The sequence below is a fragment of the Nymphaea colorata genome, chromosome 11 (assembly GCF_008831285.2).
Source record: "Nymphaea colorata isolate Beijing-Zhang1983 chromosome 11, ASM883128v2, whole genome shotgun sequence".
In the NCBI taxonomy this organism is placed as follows: Eukaryota; Viridiplantae; Streptophyta; class Magnoliopsida; order Nymphaeales; family Nymphaeaceae; genus Nymphaea; species Nymphaea colorata.
The window spans coordinates 11,863,383-11,876,962 of NC_045148.1; positions in this window are offsets into that span (position 1 = coordinate 11,863,383).

Genomic DNA, 13,580 nt, shown 5'->3' on the forward strand with positions numbered 1-13,580 from the left:
ACACAATCACACATTTGCCCCAGGCAAGGATTTGCCTGGAATGTCGTCATACCTGTGGCGCGCACACCAATTTTTTCAAAATGCCTCAAGCTTCGAACTCAAGGTCGACGGGATGTGCTCGGTGCACCTGCAAACATAAACAAGAATAAGGTTTCTACTAGATACCTACACAAATCAAACAAAAACCAACAAATACAAAATAAAATCCTTGAGGCACCTGTCGTCGCCTCAAGAGGGTGTCGACAGGTAGTGTCGACCCACAAAGCCCTCAAGAGGGTCTCTCCTCCATCCTAGAGGTCACCACCAGAGGCTTAAGCTTTTGCACCATCGATTTGAATCGATCACTAATTCATTTTTCTCTTGCTTCCTTAGTGAAGGTGTCTTCCCAATATGTACCCCTCTTCCTTCCCATACATACTATCCACGTCGACAAAGACGCTCTCAAGCATTCACAAAGACGGTTCTACACTTCTCCACAACATCAGAATCGTAACCATGCTTCTCTATTGCTTCACAAATTAACTCATCATGCTTAAATGATCATCAGAGGCATGAATCAACACATCTTCATCATAATCCCAAACTTTTCCCAAAAACAAAATCTCTAACATGCGTTCCAATTCATCAATTCTAAACTCTAACATGCTCAAGCAATAATTATACATGCTCTACTATATAATATCCAATAATCTATGCTCAAATAGGCTTTGCTCACCCCAATCTATGCGTCCAAACTGCTGTGATGCCTCAAACAGCCACCTCAAGCATACAGTCGGTCCCCAAATGGCAGAAATCGTGCCAAGCCGCCACCACCAACGCCTTCTATTCACTGTTACAAAGAGAATGATGCACCCTCAAACTGAAATTCCAATCCAACAGCCACAACTAAAGAGAACAAGCAAGAACGTGCTCAAGAGGAGGAGTTCGTCTAAAATATTGGTTCGATTGGGGGAGGCTGAGAACTGAGAAAGAGCACAAGAATGAGCAGGGAGAAAACATCAACAGAGATGGGAGACAGACAAAGGGGTAGGGTTCGGACCGTGAGGGAAGGGTCTGCGTGGGAAGGAGGAGGAGAAGAAAGAAGAGGAAGGAGGAGCAAGCGAGGGAGAAGGGAGAAGGAAGCGAGAGAAGAAGGGAAGAGAGAGTGTTGTAGAGAGGGAGGGATGCGCAGGAAAGGAGGGGAAAAACAGGCAGAGAGGGCGAGAGAGGGAGCTTACCCGCGAGCTGCCGCCGTCACCATTGCCGTCGCCTTCTTCTGCTTCGCTGAGTTCCGGTCGTGGGTAAGGGGAGACGAAGAGTGGAAACGAGGGAGAAGAAGGAAAGACGAGGGAGGGGAGGCGGAGTCGGGCTCGCTCACGCGTGAGGGGCTCGGGTCCGGGTCTGGACCTTGACCCGACCCATCCTGCCAAACAATGAGCATTACATCCTACCCTCCTAAAAAAAAAATTTCGTCCTCGAAATTTAGTTCATACCTCAATGCAAGAACAAGTGCGGATATCTCTTCCGCATGTCCTCCTTAGGTTCCCATGTGCTCTCCTTCAATCCATGGTACTGTCATTCCACCTTCACTAAAGGAATTCTCTTCGTGCGAAGCACTTGCTCTCGATGATCCACAATTCTAATAGGTTGTTCTTCCATTGTCAAATCATCTTGTACTAGAATACCAGAAAATCAATCACATGTGTCGGATCTGGTACGTATTTTCGAAGCATGGAAACATGGAAGACGTCATGAACGTGACTCAAATCTGGTGGTAACGCCAATCTGTATGCCACCTCTCCAATCTTCTATAATATCTCAAAAGGTCCCACGAACCTTGGGCTCAATTTTCCCTTCGCACCAAAGCGAAAAACACCTTTAGTAAGAGAAATCTTTAAAAACACATGATCACCCACCTCAAAAGTCAATTCTCTACGACGAATGTCAGCATAACTTTTTTGTCTACTCTGAGCAGTTAACAACTTCTTTCTTATCAATTTCACTTGGTCGGTGTAGTGTTGCAATACTAAAGGGTTCTCGATCTTGCCATCACCTAAATCGGTCCAACAAGCCAGAGATCTGCACGGCCTTTCATACAAAGCCTCAAACGGTGCCATCCCAATACTAGAGTGGTAACTGTTATTATAAGCAAATTCTGTCAGTTTCACATGTTTGTCCTATTCTCCTTTCCACTCTAAGACACATGCACGCAACATGTCTTCTAAGGTCTGAATAGTCCTCTCTGATTGCCCATCAGTTTGGGGATGGAATGCTGTGCTCATCTTAAGCTTGGTACCCAAAGCCCTCTGTAATTGCCCCCAAAACCTAGAAGTAAAACGCGGATCTCGATCCGAAATGATAGACTTTGGCACTCCATGCAATCTTACTTTCTCGCCAATATATAACTCTGCGAGACTTTCCAAAGACTGACTGATTCTGATTGGCAGAAAGTGAGCGGACTTCGTAAGTCGATCAACAATCACCCATATGGCATTCTTTTGTCTTTTGGTACGAGGCAACCCAACCACAAAATCCATCGTAATGTCTTCCCATTTCCACACTGGAATATCGATTCTTTGCAACAAGCCTCCTGCCGCTGATGCTCTGCTTTAACCTGTTGGCAAACTAAGCACTTTGCCACATATTCTGCAATTTCACGCTTCATTCCAGGCCACCAAAAATTTCTCTTCATATCCTGAAGCATCTTTGTACTGCCAGGGTGTATAGAAAACTTAGATTTGTGAGCTTCATCAAGCAACTGATGCTTCACCCTTTCATCCTTAGGAACCCACAATCTTTGTCGAAACCGCAATGAACCATCTTCATCTTGATGCCAAAGAGAATCTGTCTTCTTGCTTTCTTCCATGTTCTTAGCAAACTCTGGATCTTCCTTTTGCTTCATTACAAGTTCTTCCATCAAAGGATGTCGTATCAAGGCTGTCATCGTTGCCTTGTTCTCATCACAAATGTAAGGCTGCCAAGCTATCACATCTTGCAATAATGTCCAAGAACGAGTCAACATACTACACATTGTCGCCTTGGCATGCCTGCTCAACGCATCTGCCACCACATTCGCCTTGCTTGGATGATACGATATGGTGAAATCATAATCCTTTAAATATTCGATCCATCTTCTTTGCCTCAAGTTGAGATCCCTTTGCGAGGATATATACTTCAAGGACTTGTGATCTGTAAACACCTCGAATGTTGCACCATAAAGATAGTGTCTCCGCATCTTCAATGCGAACACAATTGCTCCCAACTCCAAATCATGAGTGGGATAGTGTTGCTCATGGGCCTTCAACTGCCTTGATGCATAAGCCACTACACGGCCATGCTGCATCAACACACAACCATATCCGATCCCCGAAGCATCAGTGTAAATCACAAAACCAGAATGACCTGATGGAAGGGTCAAAATAGGGGTAGTAGTAAGCTTGACCTTCAAAGTTTGAAAACTCTTCTCACACTCTTCATTCCACACAAACTTCACTCCTTTTCTTAATAGCTTAGTCATGGGCGTAGCTATTTTCAAAAAGTCTTGTATGAACCTGCGATAGTATCCTGTCAATCCCAAAAAGCTTCTAACCCCAGTTACACTGCAAGGTGTCCTCCAGTCCTGAACAGCTGACACCTTAGCCGGATCGACCGATACTCCATCCTTCGAGATCACATGACCTAGAAAGTTTACCTTCTCTAGCCAAAATTCACATTTTGAGTATTTGGCGTAAAGCTTATGCTTGCGCAAAAGACCCAACACACTTCTCAAGTGGTCTCTGTGCTCTGCCTCACTCTCTGAGTACACCAAAATATCATCAACAAATACAATAACAAAACGATCCAAAAACTCTTGGAAAACCCGATTCATGAGGTTCATGAACGCTGCGGGAGCATTAGTCAACCCAAAAGGCATGACCCTGAATTCATAATGACCATACCTGGTTCGAAAAGCAGTCTTAGAAACATCTTCCTCCCGTATCAAGAGTTGATGGTAGCCTGTCCTCAGATCGATCTTAGAGAAAACCTTTGCATTCTTAAGCTGATCAAACAAGTCTTCAATTCTTGGAAGCGGATACTTATTCTTGATGGTGACTTGATTCAACATACGATAATCTATGCACAAGCGCATAGTCCCATCTTTCTTTTTCACAAACAATACAGGTGCTCCCCAAGGAGACACACTAGGTCAGATGAAGCCCTTATCTAAGAGCTCCTGCAGTTGCTTCTTCAACTCTTCTAACTCTACTGGTGCCATACGGTATGGTGCCTTAGAAATAGGTGTTGTCCTTGGTAACAACTCTATCTTGAACTCCACTTCTCGAGTTGAAGGCAAACTCGACAATTCCTCAGGAAACACATCAGGATACTCACTCACCACGGCAACATCCTGCAATTTCATCCGTTCAGCCTCATTGATCAACACATTGACCAAGAAGGCAACGCTTCCACTTTCTATCCATCGCTTAGCCTTCAATGCAGACATCAATATCTTATCAGTTCGACTGGCCCTACGAGCACGAAATTCCACAGGCTGCATCTCATTAGTCAACATTTGTATCTGCTTCTTCCTGCAATCTATAATGGCATAATGCGCATACAACCAATCCATACCCAAAATCACATCAAACTCACTGAGACCTAGGATCACCAACTGTGCGGGTAGGTGAAGTTGATGGATTTCCACGTCCACATCAGGAAGATACTCACGACACGATTCTTGAGCATGCATCAGGCTAACAACTTTTAAAATATACGGCATTCTTCTAGCCGACACTTCTAGTGAGGTAGCAAATCGACTAGATATAAAAGAATGCGTCGCTCCTGCATCAAATAACATTCTAGCAATATGAGAACTGACAAGTAAAGTACCTTCAACGAGGTCGTGTGCCTGGAGCTCCTCCACAGTAGTAGCGTAGACACGTCCAGACGTCTGTCGTGCGCTAGAAGAACCAGCTTTAGGCTTCTTCAATTCTCTTTCTTTCTTCAACGAGCAATCCTTGATAAAGTGTCTCATACATCCGCAGTGTAAACAAGCCCCAGTCACCCGATAGCACGGCTTCTCGGGGTGCACACGAAAACAAGTGGGGCACTTCTGAGAAGTCGGAGTGGCCACTGACCCTTGTGTGGCCTCACTACAGGTAGGCTGGTTCCGTCTGAAAGTTCGATAATCCTGCCTCTCATAAGGCCTTGTCCTGCCCGCAATGTGTTGGCGCTTTATCTGGGTCCGTCCACCCTGTGAATACTGGCCTGCTTTCTTCTGATGATCCTTCTGTGTCCTTACCCAATCTTCTTCTATACATCGTGCCATTGTAACCGCCTCATCCAAGTCACGAGGTTTACTTGTCAACACTTTGCTTCATAGTCCATCTCGCAGCCCACGCACAAACTTGCCTGCTCTGGCCTCATCTGTAGTATAAAGGTGTGGGCAATACACCTCCAAGTGCTGATATCTCGTAATGTACTCTTCTAAGCTCGACTGATTCTACTGCAAATCTAGAAATTCTTGCATTTTCTTGTCTCTGGCATACACTGAAAAGTATGTGCTGAAGAAGGAATCTCTAAACCGCTTCCATGAGATTGACCCTTGGCCAGCGAACCGAATCTCACTAGTAGATTGCCAACAATTCTTGGCATCACCCTTCAACAAATAGGAGCCATAGTTCACTCTATCTTCTTCTGGCACCTTCAGAAGCCCAAAAATACATTCAACCTCTTCAATCCAGTCCTTTGCCTTGTCATGACTGCCCCCTCCTAAAAAGATAGGCGGCTGCATCGCCATAAACTGCTGATAAGACACTGCCGTTGCCTTCTCCCGAACTGGAGCACTGGTGTCCCCTGAAGGAGATGCATTACTCCTCTGATTACCGACCATCGACTGCACTAACGTGGTCAGCGTCTGCAATGTGGTCAGCAATATATTCTGCTGATCCACTAGCGGAGTCTGTCTCGGTGGGGTTTGGGCACCCCCACCTAGCTGGGCATACTGGGGCTCTGACGCACTGTCACCCCGTGGAGTATGCGCATCAGAATGGGTTGAGCTGGGCTCTCTATGTGCCTCTGAAGACGGCCCAGCTCGCTTCTTACCCCTACGATGATATTCCATTTGTAAAAACAAGATCCTTTATTCTCAAATCACGACCAATACCAAACTCACAAGTCAAATCACAACGTGCATTAGCACGAAGTTCAAAACATAGATCACATTACATACTTATACTTGAAAAATCAAAACTACAATAACCAACTAATCAAACAAATGCGTACCTGGGCAACACGGCTTTATAATAGGGTTTTCCATTACTCTGATACCAAAACTGTCACACCCCGACCTTTTAAACAACAAACCTTTTTTTTTCTAAACATAAAGCATCGATGTGTGACTACCCAACAATTCAAAAAGATGATGAGCCAAGCAATTCAAAACAGTGGTGTGAACTTTCATTTATATAACCATTTTGTTTCATACAAATTCACATTTATGTGCATGACCAAAATGCCCCAAAATCATAACATTGATGCCTAACAAAAAGAAGACATCAATAAAACCAAAACATGACGCGCCGGCACTACAAACGACAATCCCAAAACCTCCCCAGTAGGATGTGAGTGAAGCCATCTGCTCAATCTGTTGCCTCGGGTCCGCCAAAACCTGAAAAAGAAAACAACTGAAGGCTCAGCCTTCGCAGTATGGCAACAAGCCAGGAAAATGCCAAACCCTCTCAAGTAAGGATCAAATAAACGAACAAATATCAACCCATCTATCGTCATGTCGTGTCAGAGTACGACACGTAAAAGCCACTTGATGGCCACACTAACACAACATCAGTCACATGCGAAGCATGCTTAAACATAACACTTGCATTCATATCAATCACATATACGTCAGTCACATGCATTCTATCAAACACATTACATTTTCATTAACTTTAGTGCATTAACAGTTCCTGTGGGTGCAACACAAGCACGTGCACACCACGGGCGGCCTACAGCTGAGAGACAACCCCCGTGGTGGCCCATAACAGTATGGATCCATTTCACCCGCTGCAGCGGTAAAGCACTCATCCTTGGATGTGTGAAGTCCAAGGTGAGATACTTAGCCTTCCCTACGACACCCAGATTGGGAAGGCGGGATCCCAACACTCCAAGCACAACACACAACAGAACCCTGGGGCCTTGCACCGCCTGTGCTCCGACAGGCGAGACCAGTGGCAAGAACGGGACGACTCCCAAACACACAGCCACATCTCACTGGCCTCTCATCTCTTAATCATTCATTATTATCATTAGAATAATGCATTCACAAACTGACTGGCTAGTTCATGAGGTTGGTACACTCCACGAGTGCATTCACACCTCCAGTTGCCTCCACATGAGGTCTACACATAACACTAATAGTCATAGGTAGCCGTCAAACAATATGGGTACAATTACTCTCTATTTCATCCATTTGCATCGTTGCCCATGGCAATGCATATGCAACAACGTACACATTCATATCAATCATCACATCAATCCTCACATCAAACACGTCAATCACCTCTTTGAAAAACTTAGCCAATCCATAGAGAGTAGTCTCGATCCGCAGTTGGCTCGTAGCTGTCCTATGTAGCTATCATTTTATGATGCTTTCTAATGCACAATTGGGATCGAGGAGACACTCGACTCGATACCCCGCCTCATCTGTCCTAAACAGATATCAATTCTAGCATGCACATGCCAATGCGTAACATTTTCAAAACAAAAGACTAATAATCTTTCTAACCCATTCATATCATATAAGCAACATACATATACTCATTCACAAAGCAGTCAATCAATTTAACATCACAATCCTAGGATCCCTTGATCCTAGGAGCACACAATCACACATTTGCCCCAGGCAAGGATTTGCCTGGAATGTCGTCATACCTGTGGCGCGCACACCAATTTTTTCAAAATGCCTCAAGCTTCGAACTCAAGGTCGACGGGATGTGCCCGGTGCACCTGCAAACATAAACAAGAATAAGGTTTCTACTAGATACCTACACAAATCAAACAAAAACCAACAAATACAAAATAAAATCCTTGAGGCACCTGTCGTCGCCTCAAGAGGGTGTCGACAGGTAGTGTCGACCCACAAAGCCCTCAAGAGGGTCTCTCCTCCATCCTAGAGGTCACCACCAGAGGCTTAAGCTTTTGCACCATCGATTTGAATCGATCACTAATTCATTTTTCTCTTGCTTCCTTAGTGAAGGTGTCTTCCCAATATGTACCCCTCTTCCTTCCCATACATACTATCCACGTCGACAAAGACGCTCTCAAGCATTCACAAAGACGGTCCTACACTTCTCCACAACATCAGAATCGTAACCATGCTTCTCTATTGCTTCACAAATTAACTCATCATGCTTAAATGATCATCAGAGGCATGAATCAACACATCTTCATCATAATCCCAAACTTTTCCCAAAAACAAAATCTCTAACATGCGTCCCAATTCATCAATTCTAAACTCTAACATGCTCAAGCAATAATTATACATGCTCTACTATATAATATCCAATAATCTAAGCTCAAATAGGCTTTGCTCACCCCAATCTAAGCGTCCAAACTGTTGTGATGCCTCAAACAGCCACCTCAAGCATACAGTCGGTCCCCAAATGGCAGAAATCGTGTCAAGCCGCCACCACCAATGCCTTCTATTCACTGTTACAAAGAGAATGATGCACCCTCAAACTGAAATTCCAATCCAACAGCCACAATTAAAGAGAACAAGCAAGAACGTGCTCAAGAGGAGGAGTTCGGCTAAAATATTGGTTCGATTGGGGGAGGCTGAGATCTGAGAAAGAGCACGAGAATGAGCAGGGAGAAAACATCAACAGAGATGGGAGACAGACAAAGGGGTAGGGTTCGGACCGTGAGGGAAGGGTCTGCATGGGAAGGAGGAGGAGAAGAAAGAAGAGGAAGGAGGAGCAGGCGAGGGAGAAGGAGGCGAGAGAAGAAGGGAAGAGAGCTCGGGCAAGGAGGAGAGGGACAGCGTGTGGGAGGAGAGAGAGTGTTGTAGAGAGGAGGGATGCACAGGAAAGGAGGAGAAAAATAGGCAGAGAGGGCGAGAGAGGGAGCTTACCCGCGAGCTGCCGCCGTCACCATCGCCGTCGCCTTCTTCTGCTTCGCTGAGTTCCGGTCGTGGGTAAGGGGAGACGAAGAGGGGAAACGAGGGAGAAGAAGGAAAGACGAGAGAGGGGAGGCGGAGTCGGGCTCGCTCACGTGTGAGGGGCTCAGGTCTAGGTCCGGACCTTGACCCAACCCGTCCTGCCAAACAACGAGCATTACACTCACTATCTTGCCAATGTATAACTTTGGGAGACTTTCCAATGATTGACTGATCTTGGTTGATAGAAAATTAGTAGACTTTGTAAGTCGATCTACAATCACTCATATGGCATCATGTTGTTTTCTGGTGTGAGGCAAACCAACCACAAAATTCATCGTAATGCCCCCCATTTTCACGTTGGGATATCTATTCTTTGCAACAAGCCTTCTGGCCGTTGATGTTCAACTTTGACCCGCTTACAAACTAAGCATTATGCAATTTTGCGCTTCATTTCAAGCCACCAAAAATTTTGTTTCATATCATGAAACATCTTTGTACTACCAGGATGTATGAAAAAATTAGATTTGTGAGCTTCATCAAGCAACTTACGCTTTACCCCTTCATCTCTAGGGACCCACAATCTTTGTTGAAACCACAATGAATCATCTTCATCTTGATACCAAAGAAAATATGCCTTCTTACTCTCTCATATTTTTAGCAAACTCAGCTTTTGCTTCAAGATAAGCTCCTCCAATAGAGAATGTCGTATCAAGGTAGTCATTGTTGCTTTTTTCTCATCACATAGGTGAGGCTGTCATGCTATTACCTCTTGCAACAATGTCCAAAAACGAGTCAACATACTACATATTATTGTCTTAGCATGTCTGCACAATGCATCAGTCACCACATTTGACTTTTCTGGATGATATGATATTTTGAAATCATAATCCTTTAAGTATTCAATTCATCTTCTTTGTCTTAGATTGAGATCCTTTCGAGAGAATATGTACTTTAATGACTTGTGGTCTGTAAACAACTCAAATATTACCCCATAGAGATAGTGTCTTCGTATCTTTAATGTGAATACAACCGCTCCTAACTCCAAATTATGAGTGGGATAATGTTTTTCATGTGCCTTCAACTGTCTTGATAAATAAGCCAATGCACGACCATGTTGTATCAATACACAACCATAATTGATTCCTGATGTATCGGTGTACACCACAAATCCTGAATGACCCCGATGGAAGCGCCAAAATAGGGGCGGTGGTAAGCTTGTCCTTCAAAGTTTGGAAACTCTTTTCACACTCCTCATTCCAAATAAACTTCACTCCATTTCTCAATAGTTTAGTCATGGATGTAGCTATTTTCAAAAAGTCTTGTATGAACCTGTGACACTATCCTGCCAACCCCAAAAAGCTTCTAACCTTAGTTATACTGCAAGGCGTCCTCTAGTCCTGTACAACCAACACCTTAGCTGGATCTATGGAAACTCTATCCTTTGAGATCACATGACTAAGAAAGTTTACCTTCTCTAGCCAAAATTTACATTTTGAGTACTTGGCATATAACTTATGCTTGCGCAAAATACCCAACACACTCTTTAAGTGATCTTTGTGTTCTGTCTTCCTATATGAGTACACCAAAATATCATCAACAAACACATTAACAAACCTATCCAAATAGTCTTGAAAAACTCAATTCATGAGGTTCATAAACGCTGCAAGAGCATTTGTCCACCCAAAAGACATGACCCTGAATTCATAGGGCTCATATCTAGTTCGAAATGCAGTCTTAGCAACATCGTCCTCCCTTATCAAAGGTCGATGGTAACCAGTCCTCAAATCAATCTTGGAGAATACCTTTGCATTGTTGAGCTGATCAAACAAGTCATCGATTCTAGGAAGCGGATACTTATTCTTGATGGTAACTTGATTCAACATGTGGTAATCTATGCACAAGCGCATCGTTTCATCATTCTTTTTAACAAACAATACGAGTACTCCCCAAGGTGAACCACTAGGTCGAATGAAGCCCTTATCTAAGAGCTCATGCAATTGCTTCTTCAATTCTTCTAACTCTGTTAGTGCCATACGATGTGGTGCTTTAGAAGTAGGAGTTGTCCCTTGTAACAAATCTATCTTGTACTGAACTTCCTGTGTTGGAGGCAAACTGGATAGCTCTTCGAGAAACACATCTGGATACTCACTCACAATGGCAACATCCTCTAACTTCACTGGCTCGTTCTCACTAGTCAACACATTGACCAAGAATGCAACACTCTCATTTTCTAACAATTGTTTAGCCTTTAGTGCAGACACCAATATCTTATCGGTTTGATTGGCTTTTCATGCTTGGAATTCTACTGGTTGCATCTCATTTGTCAACAACTGTATCTGCTTTTTTCTGCAATCTATGTTGGCATAATGCGTATATAGTCAATCCATGCCTAAAATTACATCAAACCCACTAAGACTTATGATCACCAACTGTGCTGGTAAATGGTGTTGATGGATCTCCATGTCTACGTCAGGTAGATATAGGCTACACGAATCTTGTGCATGCATAGGGCTGACCACTTTTAAAACATATGACATCATCTTAGCTGACACCTCTAGTGAAATGGCAAATCGACTAGATATAAAAGAATGAGTCGCCCCTGCATCAAACAACACAGTAGCAATGTGAGAACCAACAAGTAATACACCTTCGATGAGATCGTGTGCTTGAAGCTCCTCCACAGTAGTTACATAGACATGCCCAGTCATCTATTGAGCACTAGAAGGACCGACCTCGGCTTCTTCAACTCTTTTCCTCGCATTGTGGGGCAATCTTTAATGAAGTGTCTCATCCTTCCGCAGTCCAAACATGCTTCGGTCTCCCGATAGCATGGCTTCCCAGGGTGCACACGTGAGCAATTAGGGCACCTCGGTAGAGTCAGAGTAGTCACTGCCCCCTGTATGGTGTCACTGCGGTTTGGCCTATTCTGCCTAAATGCTTAGTGAGTTCCTTGCACAGGGTGTGCCCCTTCGGCCCGATTATCTTGCCTTTTCAGCATAGTAAACAATTCTGCATGGTATAATTGGGATTGCTGCTCTAATGGTCCTAGATGGATGATGGGAGAAATTAGTGCCTCTCATCGGCACATTGGGCTGCATGAATGCAATCCCACAAGTCTGTCATAGGGGCGGATAAGTTCAAAGGGCCATTGGAATATCAGAAAGGACATTTATTGCATTGTTCTTCGGCCCTTTATTGCACTCAATGGCAAAATCATAGCACATAAGTCATGTTACTTCTACTGGGTGGGGTTGGAAAAGTGCTGCCTCGTTAAGTATTTGAAGCTCGCATGATCAATCTTCACGATGAACTGCTTCCCAATCAAGTCGGGGCGCCATTTTTCAATGGCCACGGCTATGACTAGCATTTCCTTCTCATAAGTGGAGAAAGACTTAGCTCTCTCTAACATTGTTAGGCTATTATAAATGTGGTGGTCTTGACATAGGACTGCCGCCACTTGAACGACACAAGCATTTGTCTCCATCACAAACGTCTTGGTGAAGTCAGGCAAGGCTAGCACTGATCTGTCATCATGTCCTTCTTCTACTCTAAAAAGGTTGCTTGTTTCTTATCTGTCCACTCCCATGCCCCTTTTCGTAGTATGCATGTAAAAGGAGCTGCAATACTACTATATCCATGCATGAATCTATGGCAGTAGCCTATAAGGCCCAGTGCTTCAAGTGCTTTTGGAGAGTGGAGCTGTATACAAGAATATCATCAAAAAATGCAAAAACAAACTTCCTCAAGTAGGTACAGAAAATATCATTCATGCACCTTTGGAAGGTGGTTGTTGCTTTAGTGAGCCCAAATGGCATAACTAGAACTTCACGATTGCAGAATATGGTCTTGGCCAAGTTCTCCTTAGCCATTCGTATTTGCTTGTACCTTGCTCGTAAACCTATCTTGGTAAAGAATGTGGCACCCAGGAGCTCATCCAACAATTTGTCTATCACATATAGTGGTTATTTATCCTTCATCATGACCTCGTTTAAGGCCCGGTAGTCCATGCAAAATTTTCATGTGTCATCTTTCTTCTTTACCAAAAGGTCGGTTGAAGAGAAAGTGCTACTTGTGGATCGTATGAGGTTGGCCTCAATTATGTCTCACTTTAATCTCTTGAGTGCTGCTCGTGGGACATACTCTCATGGCCTATGCATTAGACACCAATTTGATATGGTAATCATGGGTCTGCTTCAATGGGAGCCTGGCGGGCTCTTCGAATACATTTGGAAACTCATCAAATATGCCCCTTTCGTGTTAGAATACGGCCCAAGTTTGATACTTTTTGCTGCCCCAAACTGCACTTACAGAACTTGGCATAGAGTTGGTTCTCTTGGAGGATTCTCAATAATATACACGAATGCTCTAAGTGCTTTTGGAGAGTGGGGCTGCATACAAGAATATCATCAAAAAACACGAGAACAAACTTCTGTAGGTAGGCATAGAAAATATCCATCATGCAGATTTG